Genomic DNA, 17,612 nt, shown 5'->3' with positions numbered 1-17,612 from the left:
AGACTATAGCCTGTACTCTGAACTAGACTATACCTTCGACTATAGAGTAGACTATAGACTAGACTATGGATTAGACTATAGACTAGACTACAGACTGGACTACAGACTGGACTAAAGACTAGACCATATACAATGGATTAGACTATAGACTCGACTATAGACTAGACAATAGACTCGTCTATAGACTAGACTTTAGACAAGACTATAGGCTGGACTATTGACTAGACTATGGATTAGACTATAGACTAGAATATAGACTGGACTAAAACTAGACTATGGATTAGACTATAAACTAGAAACTAGTCACTAGATTAAAGTCTCTTATGTTAGTTTAAACATTAAACTAACTTTTTCTTTGAAGATATTATGGGAAATTTATTTTAAACAATTAATTCATTGTTTAAAAAACAACACATAATTGTCATTTATTAATGAGCCATTAAAAAGAAATTTAAAAAAATCTACAAAAACACACACACATACACATAAAGAACAAAAATCTCAAAATAAAATCTAAAACATATTTTATATGTTTTTAAATTGTGTATAAATGTTAAAGATAATTTGTAAATAAGTTTTTTTATTTAGTTTTAAAATACTGAGAATAAGAGAGTTCTTTTATTTGAATTGTTTTTAGGGTTGTACTGAGCTATGATTTTAATTATATTAACCTTGGCATTGACATTTGGCTTTAGAAACAAAAGGAAAAAATAATACAAATTGTTTGAGTTTAGGCGTTAATTAAAATATAGAGATAAAAATAATTCTTAAAATTATAAAGTTTGGATGTTTTTTTGTTTGTTTATTGCTGGTAAATTTGTTAATTAGATTTAACAATAAACTTGGGAAAAGCTTAGAAAATTTATGAGAAAATATGTTTGTTTGTCATAAATAATCGATTAATTAATAAAATCAATTTGCATTTTATTTTGAGCAAAAATTTTTAAAAATTTTATTACTAGCAATACTATTAATAGAAATAAAATTTTTTAAAATATAAAATTAAAAAAAATCTCAACACTAACACTGAAGAAATAATTGAAATATTTAATAAACAAGTAATATTTCTATATTCGGCTATGCCGTATCTTATATACCCTTCACCAAGTATGTTTTAAAAAACAGTTTTTATTTATTTTGTATCTCTGCACACATGTCACACATAAAATACACACAAACAAATATAAACTGTAGCTGAAAGAAATATTAACCGTTGTACTGTAATACCACCGTCAAACTGTATTACCATACCCAAACAAATAATAGCTGTATTACCAACACATTACTGCTTTATATCCTTGTTCTTGTTATATCCACTTACCTTCGTGAGAACAGAAAAAATACACAGCTGAATAAAACCAAATACATCTTCACACGCACATGTACATCTTTATCCAATTCATAGTGTTGTTGTTGCTTTTTTAACAAAGCATGAAAAAAATGTGGATTTTTTGATAAAATTTTCAGAGGTTGTTTCGGATTTTTGCTCATATCTCCGTTATTTATAGACCGATTTTGCTGATTTTAAATAGAGATCTTCTCGGAAGCATATCTAACTGAATTATTGAAGATTCGTATATCGCCGATATTTGGGGACTTCTAAAAACTGATTTCAACAGACAGACTGACGGTCAGACAGACGGACATGGCTTAATCGACTCCCCTATCTATAAGGATCCAGAATATATATACTTTATAGGGTCGGAAAATTATATTATAGAAATTACAAACGGAATGACAAACTTATATATATCCTTCTCACGAAGGTGAAGGGTATAAAAACAATATTCTCATAGTAGCTGGAGTATAGTAGTACAATTAACCACTATTGCTGCTACAAAATATTATTAACATTATAAAAATGACTATAAAACTACTAGAACACTGTTACTAACAAATCTCTGTTGCTGGGCTTTATAACAGACCCCAAAAAAAGACAAGTGCTTAATAGCAACAACAACAGCAACATTTTTATCTTTAGCTAAAAGAGAGGGTCTAGATGTAGCTACAAACATGTTGTATCCATTCATATGAATGTATACAACAGGTACAAGATATAGTTAGATAAATAGCTAAAACCACTTATCGTAAACACTTGTAGTAATTTATTTTTATTTTTCTTAATTCTTAATATTGCTTTTTTTCTCTATTATTTTACTAATTCTTAAAAATCCCGTTTTACCACTTTCAAATACATAAAAATTAAACTAGAAAAAAATTTTTATTTTTAAAAGAGATATAATATAATATAATGATCTAAAGGAAAAAAAATAAAAACTACAATAAATATTATTGCCGGGCCGGGTATGCTATAACTTCATTAAAACTTTACTATTTGTAAATGTAACTAATAGAATTTTAAACATAAAATGCAAATACAGGCAATGACAAGAAATAAGTTTGTTTTAGTGCTTATGTTATGGAATAGACTATAGAGTGTGGACTAGTTTAGTGTGTAGTCTTTAGAAACTTAGATTTTAAGTCTACTGGCCTCAATCTTGAATCAAGCATATAACTATAAAACACACTTCCACAAAAGAGTGTTATAGGGATAACCTACTTAGGGACTAGTCTGTGAACTAGTTCAAAAAAACTAAGTCTATGGCCTTATCTATTGACTAGGTAGTTGTAAATACTCTGAATTAGTCAGGTGATGGTGACTAGTCTAAGAAAATGGTCTCCTAACAAATCCGTAAAGTGTGCTATTAGTTAATGGACAAATATAAGAACTAGTCTATTAACTATTCTATGGATTAAGGTATGAACTAGTCTATTTACTAGTCTACTATTTGGACTATCCCTAGAACTAGCCGATTGTGGCTAGTCTCTGAACTAGTCTATGTAGTTCACTACCGGCTAAATCTAAATCTTGAACTATAAAACTTTACACATATTATAAGTTCAGACATTCTTCCACAAGCAAATGGTGTAGGGGTAAACTACAGAAGGACTAATCTATGGATTAGTTCAAAAAACTAGTCAATGGATTAATCTATTGAATAGTTTATTATAAATACTCTTGATTAGTCAGGGGATGGTGACTAGTCTAAGGAAATAGTCTCCTAATAAGCCCGTAAAGTATTCTACTAATTTATAGACAAATATACGAACTAGTCCATTGACTATTCTATGGATTAAGGTAAGGACTAGTCTATTGTATTGTTTATGAAGTAATATATTGACTACGGACTATCTCTTGGACTTGTCGCTTGCGACTATGTGGTTATATACCAGATAATGTTACTTTTACTTGTCTATGGACTGATCTATTAACTAGTACATATAATTAAGAACAAATCGTATTCAAATCAAGACCATTTTGGGATTAATTTAATATTTTGCATTATTAAATCAATCTTATAATCACCTCAAAACTAGTCCATTAACAAGGATATGGACTTGTAGAAGGACTGGTATGTTGTCTGCTCTCTGACTAGTCAAGGGTTGGAGATTTGTCTAAGGAATAGTCAGAACTATTCTATTAGTTTATGGACAAATATACGAACTAATCCACGGACTAGGTAATATCAAGTCTGTTTGCTGCTCTGTTAACTAGTCCATTGAGTTGTTTACTGACTTGTCACTAATCTATGTGGTTATCTATCGGCTCGTCTATTGATCAGTCTATCTATGGAATAGTCTATTTGCTTGTTTTATGGCGTAGCCTATTGATTGGATAGACTGATGACTAGGTAATGCAATACACTATTAATTACTTATTGCACTAGTTTGGGAACTAGTCTGATGGTTGCTTACGGTGTAGTTTATGAACTAGTCGCTTGATTTGTCAATCGACTACTCTATGGACTCGTCTATGAACTAGTTTATGGATAAGTTTTTGTCATTCGTTTAGCATATTGACTTTTCGAAAGGGTAGCAAGACTAGTTAGGGGGTACACTATTGACTAGTTATTGCACTAGTCTAGGAACTAGTCTACAGCCTAGTTTATTGACTAATAAGTAGACTTGTCAATTGATTACTCTATGGACCTGTCATTCGTATAGCATATTGACTATTTGAAAGAGTAAAAGGACTAGTTAAGAGAATACGATTTTAACTAGTTATTGCACTAGTTTATGAACTTGTTTCACGGCAGCTTACGGTCTAGTTTATGGACTAGTCTGTTGTCTTGTCAATTGATATGTTATTGGGTTCGCATATTGACTATTCGAAAGAGAATAGTCAATGGACTATACTATTGACTAATCTCTATGGATTTGTCTATTGTTCTATTGTATGCACTAGTCCAGCTTGTGAATTATTCTATAGACTAAATTATGGATTAGTTTATGAACTAGACTATAGACTACTCAATTGACTAGTAAAGTACTGGTTTATGGACTAGTGCACTTATCTATAGACTAGTTAAAGGACTGGTCTATATTGGCAAGTCTATTGACTAGTCTATGGAATAGTCATTTGTTTTCAATAGTCATTTGTTTTCAATAGTCATTTGTTTTTAGAATTGAGCGCTGTATCGATTAAGCTATAAACTTGTCTGATGTGTGTAAAATTCAAAATTTTCTGTATGAATTTTTTTGTCGTTGAGTGTAGTTGATCAAAATATTTCTTACAAATATGTTCTTGTTTGTTGGTAACATTGTGAAGAACCATTAAGATATGTGCTTGGTATTAACAATTTTATTATATATATAAAAAAAATTTGTTGTTATTGTACTTTAACACATACCAATAAAAAATCAATATAAACAATTTATGATTAAGAAAAGAATGTCTGTCCATCCGAACATCTGAATGTCTGTCTGTCAGATTATCATGTAATAAATAAGTTTATTTTTGCAGTTTTAATGATTCAACATTCTTTAACAGAAAAGATACTAAAGCGTTTATAATATTATGTATTTAAAATTTGAAAGAAAAACATAAATTGAATTTCTATTTGAAACTATTACAAAACATATCTCACCTTTTATTTATAGAGTAATAAAAGCTGGCAACAGATATTTGTAATTGCATCCGGCTTTTTAAATTAAATAAATTTTTTTATATTATTTCTTAATGTATGCCTCAATGGAAATATTTTATAAATATTTGACATTCCAAGCATATAACGTAAGTATGTTTTTTTCTTTTGCCAACAATTTCGCATTGAATATTTATGATTGGGAAAAGGGTGTGTGTTGTTAGAATTTCAAATCAAATAATATTAAATTAAAAAAAACACACACACAAACAAATAAATTTATTATTGTAAATAAATATTTAGTCATTTAGCTATTGTTGCTAAAATTTAATTTATTATTAGCATAGTTGGCCAAAGAAATTTTTACAGAAAAATCACTTAAAGCGCCGTTTGAATTTTGAACAAAAAAAAAAAAAAAAAAAAAGAACCGCAATTTTAATTGGAAAAATAATAAATCAAAACAAATTGTCAATTGAAATATGCAAACAAACAATCATACAAACATATTTAGCTATAAATTCCTATGAATAGCAAGTGTTTAGATATTTAACATAACCCAGCAAATAGTTAAATCAACAGCCAAATACTTGTACAATTTATGCAAATTAATTTGGAATTAATGGAAAAAATTATTATTACAAAACTGTGATTGATCAGCAACGTGTTTGAATAAATGATTAATTTTTAAATATTTCATATATTTTTTTTGTACATATGTGTATGAGTGTGTGTGTTTTAATAATTAATAACAAAAAAAAATAATTAAAAGAAATTTATTATTGTATTTTTTTTTCGGCCAATAAATAAACCATAAAATGCGTGCCGGTATTTTAATGTTTTTAAGTAAAACCATAATTGCCATATGTTTAAGAAGGAATTTTGAGCGAAAGTTGCCACCCATTATGTATTTAAGTAGGCGATTTTTTTAATAATATTATATATTTCCTGCTAATGTTAGTAATTACTAATGGATGTTTTCAAGCATATTAATTAATAGCTTGATTTTTATTTTGTAAATTGATAGACATTTGACAATTGTTTTAAATAGCAAAAATAGAATGTTAAGTATTTTATATTTAGCTTATAAATATATATAAAAGCTTATTATTATTAAATAATTGATAAATTTGCTAAACAAGAATGTGGTGCCAATTTGTAGAGGATTTTTAGACAGCTGTGACAGTCTATGACTAGTTATTCTAGGCAGAGGAAAAGAAATCTAGTCTATAGTGTAGTCTATAGTCTAGTCTATAGTCTAGTCTATAGTCTAGTCTATAGTCTAGTCTATAGTCTAGTCTATAGTCTAGTCTATAGTCTAGTCTATAGTCTAGTCTATAATCTAGTCTACAGTCTAGTCTATAGTCTAGTCTATAGTCTAGTCTATGGTCTAATCTATAGTCTAGTCTATAGTCTAGTCTATAGTCTAGTCTATAGTCTAGTCTATAGTCTAGTCTATTGTCTAGTCTATTGTCTAGTCTATAGTCTAATCTATAGTCTGGCCTGTAGTCTAGTCTATAGTCTAGTCTATAGTCTAGTCTATAGTCTAGTCTGTAGTCTAGTCTATAGTCTAGTCTATAGTCTAGTCTATAGTCTGGTCTATATTCTAGTCTATAGTCTAGTCTATAGTCTAGTTTATTGCCTAGTTTATAGACTATATACTATAGACTGGACTATTAACCTATTCTCTTATTAAAATACACATTTTTATGATAGCATTGAATCATAATATGATCATGTATTGCAATATTATGATAAATACCTAAATATTATGAAACAATATTAGATTAAATAAATCTTAGTATAATGTGTTATTTTAAAACATAGACATTAAACATAATGTGTTTATATTAAAAACATACATGTAACCATTATGTATTTAGATGTTGGTTACCACAACCATATTTTTGTTTTTTGCGTATTGATTAAATGATCAATTAAATTATTGTCTTCTTTACTTTTAAGTTATTATTAAACTGTTTATTACTTGAGTATTTAATTAAAACATTTTTAAAATTCTTTTAACAAATTTGTTTGTTTTTCCCCTAAAACACACACACATTTTTGCTGCAAAAATAAACTGTTTATATTATTATATATGGACTTTAAATATTGTTTTTCTTTTTTTTTTAATAAATTCACATTTCATTTTATTTGCACATTGTATTTAAGAGTTGTTGTATATTTTTATTATTTATTACAAAGCTGTTTGTGGTTGTCTTTAAGGCTTTTGCAAAAAAAAAAACTCTTTTATTTGCTTATTTTATTTATAATTAATGTGTTTGTGTTTTGCTTAGGAATGTGGATAATTTGTTATGGTTACATTTGTGAAATAAACCAAGTGTGAAATATTAGTCTTAGGGCTAGAGTGTGGAAAGTTTAAAAAGAATGATAAAACACCTTAATTTACATCGATTATACATAGTTTTAGAGTTTTCTAAAAAAAATTAGAACCAGAAAAAAACCTTTAAAAATGTTTAGCAATTTTAATATCTTTTAATAACTTTACATTAAACAATCATTTTATTTCTTTGGATAATTTTACAAATTTTTAGTTTATTTTCTTTAAATAAATTTATTAGTGTTTTTTTCTGCTTTAATGATGATAAATATTTCTTTTTTTATGCAGGTACTAAAAACAATTTATGTTTTGTTTTTATTCAACTTTTCTATGGTTTTTTGTTTTTGTTGTCTCTAACATTACTCGTACATCAATTCAGGTCAGTTAATTGTGTATTAAAATGATTTGAAAGAATGTTTATTTGTCTGCATGAATGACTTGATAGTGTTGTTAGTTTGGTGTAATCATAAAAATGTTTATGGTAATAATTTCTATGTTTATGCGTTGATTTTAAATTAACTATTTAATAAATTTAGAAAAAATTACACATACGAACACGCACATAGTACACATACATACATACATATATACATACATACATACATACCTATGTCATGTAATAATTCTAGGTGTGCCTTTTTAGGCTACAAGTAGATGAAGAAGAAGCCACTTTTAAAGACACTTAACGAAAAATTTTAAAAATAAAATGCCGACAAAATTTAAAAAAAATCGTCAAAATTCTGAGACTAAGTTAGACGTTTCTAAAGGATTAAACAGCTTAGAATCCGAATCTGACCTTAAATTTTCTTTATCACTTCTAAGATTTGAGATGTCATGTCGTAAAATTTGAAAAAAAAGTTCCATATTTGAGACGTTTTTACAGCATCAAAACAACTTTATTTGTAAAATAGTAAATGGCATCTGAAAGCTCTTTATATTAGCTTTAAAATAAAAGCTCAACATCTTACATGTTTTCCTTCTTTTTCGAGATATCTTCAGTTAAAGCCTAAAAACTCATTCTTAGTATACTAATGATTTTTACAACTTGTACTACTATAGTGCGTAAGGTATTATGCTTTGTAAATACTGTTTATAACTAAAAGTCCATTCTATTAGCTTTCAAAAGCTCAACAGCTTACATGTCTTTTTCGAGATATCTTCAGTTAAAGCTTAAAAACTCATAGTTCTTGGTGTTGCCACGATTTATACAACTTGAATAGTGTGGAGGGTATTATGCTTTGTAAATACTGTTAATAACTGAAAGTTCATTCTATTAGCTTTCAAAAGCTCAACATCTTACATGACATCCTTCTTTTTCGAAATATTTTCAGTTAAAGCTTAAACAACTTGAACTACTATGTATAGTGTTGTTAGCTTTCAAAAGCTGAACAGCCTAGATGTCATCCTTCGTTATCGCGATATATTCAGCTAAAGCTTAAAAACTCATAGTTCTTGGCATGATTTACACAACCTGAACAACTATAGTGCAAAGGACATTATGCTTTGTAAGTACCGTTTAAAACGGACTAAAATATAGGATCCTATATTATGATCTATGTTATGATCTTCTAATCTACTCAAAATGACACTATGATTCGACTTAATGATGTCTGTCCGTCCATCAACTTCAATGCCTTTTTACAATCTTTAGGACCCGTTATCTCAAATCTCAAATCCGATTAAGAAATTCTAAAGTCAGATTCAGCCAGATTAACCAGACTTTAGTGTCGTCTTGTGTTTCATTACAAAAAAAGTAACAGTTTTAACACGAAAAGGTACCAGGAAAAATCCCCCTTTGCAAGATTTTTCATTCAATCAGGACGTAGAGTAATAAATTCGATGTTTCTAGGTTTGATATTAAAAAAAAAAGATTCAAAAAGTGCCAATTGCAAAACGGAAAAAGTTCCAAAAAGTTTACTCTTATAAATGTTCATTCGCTCCCATATGAATTTAATAAAAATAATTATTTTATCTGAGAAGCTATTAGAGCTAGAATCTTTAAATTTTGCACGAAGCATTTTAATATCTAAGTGCACATTTAGGAGAAATATTGGTGGGCTAGTAAAAGGGGGCGTGGCACCTTCCATATGCATTAAATACGAAGAATCATTTATCTAGAAAACTATTAGAGCTAGAATCTTCCAATTTTGTACAAAGAGGTTTGACATTAATGTGAACATTTAGGAGAAAAATGGGCGTGCTATCAAGAGGGGGCGTGGCAACTCCCTTATAAATTAAATACAAAAAATCATTTATCTGAGAAACTATTAAAACTAGAATATTTAAATTTTTTACAAAGAAGTTTGACATCTTAGAGAACATTTCAGAGAAATATTGGCGGACTAGGGGACGTGGCACCTTCCATAATAATTTATTTAAAAAAATCGTTTATTTGGGTAACTATTACAAGTAGAATCCTAAAATTTTCTACAAAGAAGTTTGACATTGATGTGAACATTTGGGTTACAAATTGGCGGATTAGTAATAGCGGGCGTGGCACCTCCCATATGAATTAAATACAAACATTCATTTATCTTGAAAACTAGTAGAACTAGATTTCTCTAATTTTGTACAGAGAAGTTTAACATTGTTGTGAAAATTTGGTTAATAAATTTGCGGACTAGCAATAGGGTGGCGTGGCACCTCCCATATGAATTATAGCGTTTATCTGAGAAACTATTAAAGCTAGAATTTTTAAACTTTGCAGAAACGGAAATTAAATTAAAAGTTAATATTTAGGGGGTAATAGGAAGGAGGGTACATTCATAAGAAGGTCTTAGAACACCTCATATGAATTGAAAACAAAAACTCGTATGTTTTTGAAATTATCATGAACATTTGGGTAATAAATTAGCAACATAAATAAATTTAGTATAATTTCAAATAAATTAAACTTTTTTTAGAAATTTTTTCTCGTTATTTTTATTTTTTCTTTCCCAGGGCCATTTCTCATAATTACGAAAAGAACTGCTACCAATTTTGTTTGACTTAAATACCAAAGTAAATATTATAATATCAATAAACGTTCAAAATTAAATTCCCATACAAAATAACTGAAAAAAAAAAACGCACATACACACAAACCTGTTAAACAACATTCTGTGTATTTTAATATTTCATTTAAAAAAAAATTGCATAAATGTCTCATTTAAATAAAACATTCATTAAAATTTAAAAAAAAAAAAAATAACAGATAATTTCTTTTTAACTTTAAATACATGTCCACAGACCACAGAATATACGAGTACGGACAGATATTTCAAAAAAAAAAAACATATATCGAACGGAACAAAATGTAGCACACATTTATAATTATATTAATACAAAAATGCAAAACATAACCCAGTTAACAATTTAAACAAAATTATATTAAAATTATTTATTTTTAAAATAAAAAAAATTTTTGAAACCTTAAAAGGTTTTGCTGGGTTATTTCAAATGTTTCATGGATCTTTTAACAAGTTTTTTTTTTTACAAAATTTGCCTAAATTTTGTTGGTTACGTTTTTTTTTTTGTTTAGGAAAAATAAACATTCTTAAACAATTACGAATACACATGTCTAAACATTTAATTGAAATTTAATTACTTAATTAAAATACAATTAATAAAACAATTAAAGTAAATAACAACAAAAAACATTAAATTGCCATAAAGTTGTTATTTTTAAAGAAATTATACAAATATTTAAACAGTTTAAGTTTTTTATTTAATAACTTTTAACTGCTTTTAATAAAATTATAAAACAATATAGAAATTATTAACAATTTTCATTGTTTGCTCAATGAGCTAATTAATTACTTTAATACCTGGCAACTTTTTGAGATGCAAGCCGAGATGGCTCAAACCGGCGGCGGCTAACCGCCGGTAATATTTTGCAAGCCGCGGCGCTGCCGACTTCTTATTTGTGTGGTCACAAAGACGTACTGTGATACAGTGAGCATGTTTTAGAATAAATTCCAATCGTTGATAAAGACCACAGTCTAACATATTGTTATACCATCACTCTACGCATCAATTCCATCAACTACTCCATTCTCTCCATAGAATCAGAAAACTCCACCTTATATACCCAATCTTTGCATTATCAGCTCAAATCCAACATTTTATTAATTCACAGTCATGCTATGTAATTTGTACCGCTCGTAGCATCTAGGAACGATAACAGAAATGTCTTTTAATCAAGCACCCTTCTCCAGCGATTTGAGTTTAAACCACAGCCACCACGTGGATCCCAATGGAAACTCAACCAACTGACCAGCCAAGACAAATTTCTGTGGCCAACTGGCCAGTCGAAGTACCAGTTTATGTTCTGGTTAAACCTCTTTTCAATCCATCCAAGGTCAGGCCAAAGATTGAATTTCAAACACCAGTTTATAGTCCCGGGATTGCATAATACACCATGATGTCCCGGGGGAAGATTTATATATGACATACTATTATACAGAGATTTATTAATATAATAAACGCTTATAAGCAAATTTCTGAAGAAAGCGGTTAATTGAGCCGTCAATTTTACCGGCGCAGATTTTTTCTTGAGAAATAAATTTTCTCAAGACCCAAGTTAACTTTGGAACCCAAATCTTGAACAATTCTATCAGACATGCATTTGGTATGTTTTCTATTTAAAATCAGCAAAATCGTTTCATACATACTGGAGATATGAGCAAAAATTCAAGAGAACTGCAGAAAATTCATCAACAAAATTTTGAATTTTTGTGCATGCTTAGACAAAACCAAATAACAACAACATACAACTTCTTAATGTTGTTTTTTATTCGAGTCATTATAGATAGCTGAACGTATTAAGCTAAGTCTGACTGCCTGTCGATATGTTTGTTAAAATCAATTTTCTCAAGACCCCAGTTAATTTTGGAACCCAAACCTTCTACAATTCTGTCAGATATATTTTGAAAATTTTTTTTATTTAAAATCACAAAAATCGTTTTTTTAAATAATAGAGATATAAGCAAAAATTAAAGACAATCTTTGTAAAATTTCATAAACTTTTTGGTACTTTTTAAAGCCCTATAATAAGAGACTTTTTGGTACTTTTTCGATCTTAAAAAGATACTTTTTGAGTTTTCTATCGTATAGAACCTTGAAACATGAAATTAAGTAATGTAGAGCCTGGATTAAGTGAGAATCCATAAAAGGGGACTTTTTGGTTATGGAATAATGAGCGCTGAGTAAATGAAAACCTATAAATGGAGACTTCTTGGTACTTTTTCGATCTTTGAAAGGAACCTTTTAAGTGTTCTATAATATTGAACTTAAAAACATGAAATTAATTATGTAGAGCCTGCATAAGGGGACATTTTGCATGGGGCATAATGAGCACCGAGTAAATGAAAACCATTTTGGTACTTCTTCGATCTTTATTTTCTATAATATTGAACTTAGAGCTCAAAGTAATTGAAATCCTATAAAAAGGAACTCTTTGGTACTGTTTTCAAGAAGCGAAAAATTACCTTTTGGTACTTTTTCGCTTTTTAAATGGTACTTTTTTTGAATTTACTTTAATATTTAACCTACAAACATAAATGTATGGCCGAAGTATATGAGAATCTTCATTGTTCAAAAAGTACTCTTCGAATTAAAGGATAGTTTTGCGTACTTTTTTGCAATTAAATTTTCTGAATTATGGAATCGAGAATCATGTTTATACAATCCTGATAAAAGTAAACTTTTTGGTTGTTTTTCTGTAAACAAAACTTAGAAATATAGATTTCAGCCTTATGATTGCAAGAAAATTAAAAGCATATTTTGGGTACTTTTTTACGTTTTTCAAGTGCTATTTTTTGTAATATAACCCTAGTGAAGGGTATAGAAGATTCGTCATAGACTTCTTAATTGTTTTCTTTTTTAAATAATTTATGATGTTTACTTACTTTAATATTAACTCTACGCTTATTTACGTGTTAAATACACATTTTTTTCAAATAATAAATATATATTTTTTTTAATTTATTAATAATTTTTTTTTTTTTGTTATTTTTATTTTATTTCACTTGCTTCTTATGATCTCACAAGAATGGTATTTTTGTGGCGCGATATTTATTTTAATTTTTTATTCATAAGACGCTGGCAATAAGAGTCAGCATTATTTACGTTTATAATACCTACCAACTCAGCATGTACTGTAAGCATGTCTTGTTATTATCTATGTATATGTATGTATATTTTCCCTGGTAGTGTATGTAAGTAATAATTTAAAAACCGCAATATATATTCATTATAAAAACTTTAAATATTTATTCAATGTTTTTCTTTTTTTTCTCTCGTCAATTATTTATTCATATTTTCAATGAAAAGCATGTAAAAGAAAGAAAACATGCAAAAATGTTTACTTTAAAGCTTTAGAGATTAATTAATTTATTTTAAACAGATTTTGTTTAATTAAATTTAAATAAAATTTTAAAATTGAAAAAATTTTGAAGTTTAAAGAGAATTTTAGAAAATTCGAAAACTTATTCAAAATGCCAAAATGAACCAAATTTAACAGTATTTTTTTGTAATTTTATGCTTAAATTTTAAATTTTGCCAAAAAATTCTATGAATTTTGAAAGTTTGGTAAATTTCAAAAATTCGAAATTAATTTCGAAATTTTTAAAGAATTCAAAATTTACTTTTATTATTGTTTAAAATCATTATTATATGTTATATTAAGTTTAAATTCAGGATTTAAGAGAATTTTTGAAAATTTTGAAAATTCGAACTTAATTTCGAAATTTGAAAATCACTAAAAATATGCATTTCTTAATATTTAGTTCATTGTTAAAGGTCATTTTAGGCTTAAATTTAAAATTTGAGACAATTTTGAAAATTTCGAAAATTCGAACTTAATTTCGAAATTCGAAAATAACTAAAAAAAATGTTTTTATTATTAAACAATTCATTGTTATAGGTAATTTTAAGCTTAATTTTAAAATTTAACACAATTCTGAGATTTCGAAAATTCGAACTTGATTTCGAAAATTCAAACTTAATTGCGAAATTTGAAAATCGTTAAAAATATACCTTTCTTATTATACAATTGATTAGTAGAGACCATTTTAAGCTTAAATTAAAAATTTGATACAATTTTAAGAATTTCCAAAAATTCGAACTTAATTTCGAAATTTGTAAATAACGAAAAATATGGATTTTTTATTATGCAATTCATAAATAAAGAAAATTTAATGGTTTAATATTGAATTTGAGACAATTCTGAGAATTTCGAAAATTCGAAGATAATTTCGAAATTTGAAAAGTCTTCAAAATATCCGGTTATTATTACAGATATCACTATTATACGTTATTCTAGGCCCAAATATTAAATTTGAGATAATTTTAACAATTTCGAAAATTCGAACTTAAGTTCGAAATTTGAAAAGGCTTAAAAATATTCAGTTATAATTGTAAAAATCACTATAATACGCTATTCTGAGCTTAAATATTAAATTAGAGATAATTTTGAGAATTTCTAAAATTCGAACTTGATTTCGTAAATTCGAACTTAATTTCGAAATCTTAAGACTGCAAAATGTCGATTAACTATTGTAAAACTCACTGTTATATATTATTTTAAGCATAAATTTTAAATTAAACGCAATTCGAAAAATTTCGAAAATTCGAACTTAATTTCGAAAATATAGAAAACGTATTTAAATTGCTTAAATAAGCAAAATTTTGAACTTTTTAGTAATTTTAAGCGTAAATATTGAATTAAGCAAAAATTGTATAAATTTCAAAAATTCGAAATTTAAAAAAACTTCTTATTTTGCCTCTTAAGGGTTAAAGATTTTGCGATCATTTTCTCCACTTCCAAAATCATAATAATGAAATAGAAATTAAAATGGTTATTAAAAAAGTTTATGATTAAAACTCATTACACACATCATTTAACGGTCACTTAAATAGTAAACTTAAAAATAAGAATAAATAAAAAAACTAAAATAATAATAATAAAAATATAAACAGAAAAAAAATCTGCATAAATTTAAATAAAGAAAAAAAAAAAACAAAAAACTTTTTTTCTTTTTCTTATTTTTCCCCCCATTTATTTGAGTTAAACATTACAACACCTACCTCAACACTCAACAATAATAAACATTAAAAATACAACAACAACATAAACTTTAGTTTTCTTTAACAATAATAACATTCATTGTTGTTGTGCTGTTAATAACAAATAACCGTTTTTTTTTGTCAGTTTGTTTGTTATTTGTTTGTAAGTGTTATTGCAAATTGTTTAAAAGAAACAACAACATTACAAAAAAAAACACACATTTAAACATTTATGTATTTATGTATGTATACCCAGTTGATTACCACACGGTCATATTCGTAAACATAAATTCATAAAGTATAAGAAGAGCTACAAATAAAAAGAAGTTGAAGAGAGAGAGAAGACAAAAACTCTACTCGGTGCAAGAAAAAACAAACAAAAAACGTCTTAAAAAAATTAAAACAAATAACAAACAAACTTTTACTGACCTTATTCCGTTTTTAGGCATAGTATTTGTACAATGACAATACACTAAATAAATAAATATGTAAGTAATACAATCTTATATACATACATACATACCTCTGTATGTATATGACAAATATATTTAAACAAATATAAAAAAAGAACATAAAATGACAATAAAGTTAAAATTAGTGTTGAAATTCATAAAAAAAACATTACTTTTTTACCTTAGAAATACAATTTTCAGAACAATTTTGGGATAAAGTTAAAGAACTTAATTTTAAACTATAGACTATAAACTATCGACTATAGACAAGACAATAAATTAGACTATATACTCGACTATAACTTTAGACTAAACTACATAGAGTAGACTATAAACTAGACTATAGACTCGGCTATAGACTGTAGTATAGATTCCACTATACACTAGGCTATAGCCTAGACTACAGACAAGAATATGGACTAGACCACAGACTAGAATATAAACTAGAATACAGACAAAATTATTGACTAAGTAGACTATAGGCTAGACTAGACCACAAACCAGACTATAGATTCGGCTATAGACTATAGTATAGATTCCACTAGACTAACCATAGAGAAAGCTATACACTAGACTATAAACTACACTAAAGACTAGCCTACTATAGACTCGACTTTAGACTACAGTAGTCTATAGACTTGTTAATAGACTAGACTACAGACTAACCTATAGACTACAAACTAAACTACAAATAAGACTACATACTAAACTACAGACTACACTATAGAATAGACTATATTCTAGACTTTAGACTAAATCATAGACTAGACTGTAGACAAGACTATAGACTAAACTATAGACATGACAAAACTATATACCACCCCATTGACTAGACTACAGACTAGACTACAAACCAGACTACAGACAAGAATATAGACTAGACTATAGACTAGACTATAGACTAGACTATAGACTAGACTATAGACTAGACTATAGACTAGACTATAGACTAGACTATAGACTAGACTATAGACTAGACTATAGACTAGACTATAGACTAGACTATAGACTAGACTATAGACTAGACTATAGACTAGACTATAGACTAGACTATAGACTAGACTATAGACTATAGACTAGACTATAGACTAGACTATAGACTAGAATTTTCAGCTTAAATGTTAAGTTTTTCATAATTAACTTATTGATATAAATAGTTTGAATGTTAACTTAAAGTTGTTGTGAGTTAACAACTTAAAATCTGTAACCTAATGTAACTTCTGAAATTTAAATCCCAGTAGCAGTATTTAAACATAAACAAAATATTTTTTCATGTAATTAATACAGAAAAAATATAAAGAAAAAAAAAACATTTTTGATAAATGTTTCAAGATTTTACAATTTTTATAATCCATTTTAATTAATTACAGAGATTTGTAAAATGAAAAAGAAAAAACACAAGCATACACACATGCTGCCTTTAAGTATTAATTCGCTAATGAACTAATCAGTACACACAATCTAGAGATTATAATGTTAATATATAAGAAAAATAGCAACAAAAACAATTTGTTTTAATTATTACTATAAAAATGAAAACCTTTTTTTGTTTTGGATTTATTAAATGAACCATACTGGTTTTAAATAGAAAAATTTATTCATAATTACCCCCTCTAGACTAATCAATTTTATAGAGAAGAAAAATAGGCAATTGGTAACATTAAGAAAAATATGTTAAATTTTCTACATAGTTTTTTTACGAGATATAATAACACTTAAATAACTTAACTATACCACCAAATGTTTTTTAAACCATTAAAATATATATTTTTTTGGATTTTTATTTTTGTGTAAAAGTCTTTTTAAATTATTCATAAATTATGGCAGTTTTTTTCTATCTGATTTATATGA

The sequence above is a fragment of the Lucilia cuprina genome, chromosome 2 (assembly GCF_022045245.1).
Source record: "Lucilia cuprina isolate Lc7/37 chromosome 2, ASM2204524v1, whole genome shotgun sequence".
NCBI lineage: Eukaryota > Metazoa > Arthropoda > Insecta > Diptera > Calliphoridae > Lucilia > Lucilia cuprina.
The sequence above is the reverse complement of the archived record's forward strand: the minus strand, read 5'-3'. Positions refer to the sequence as shown.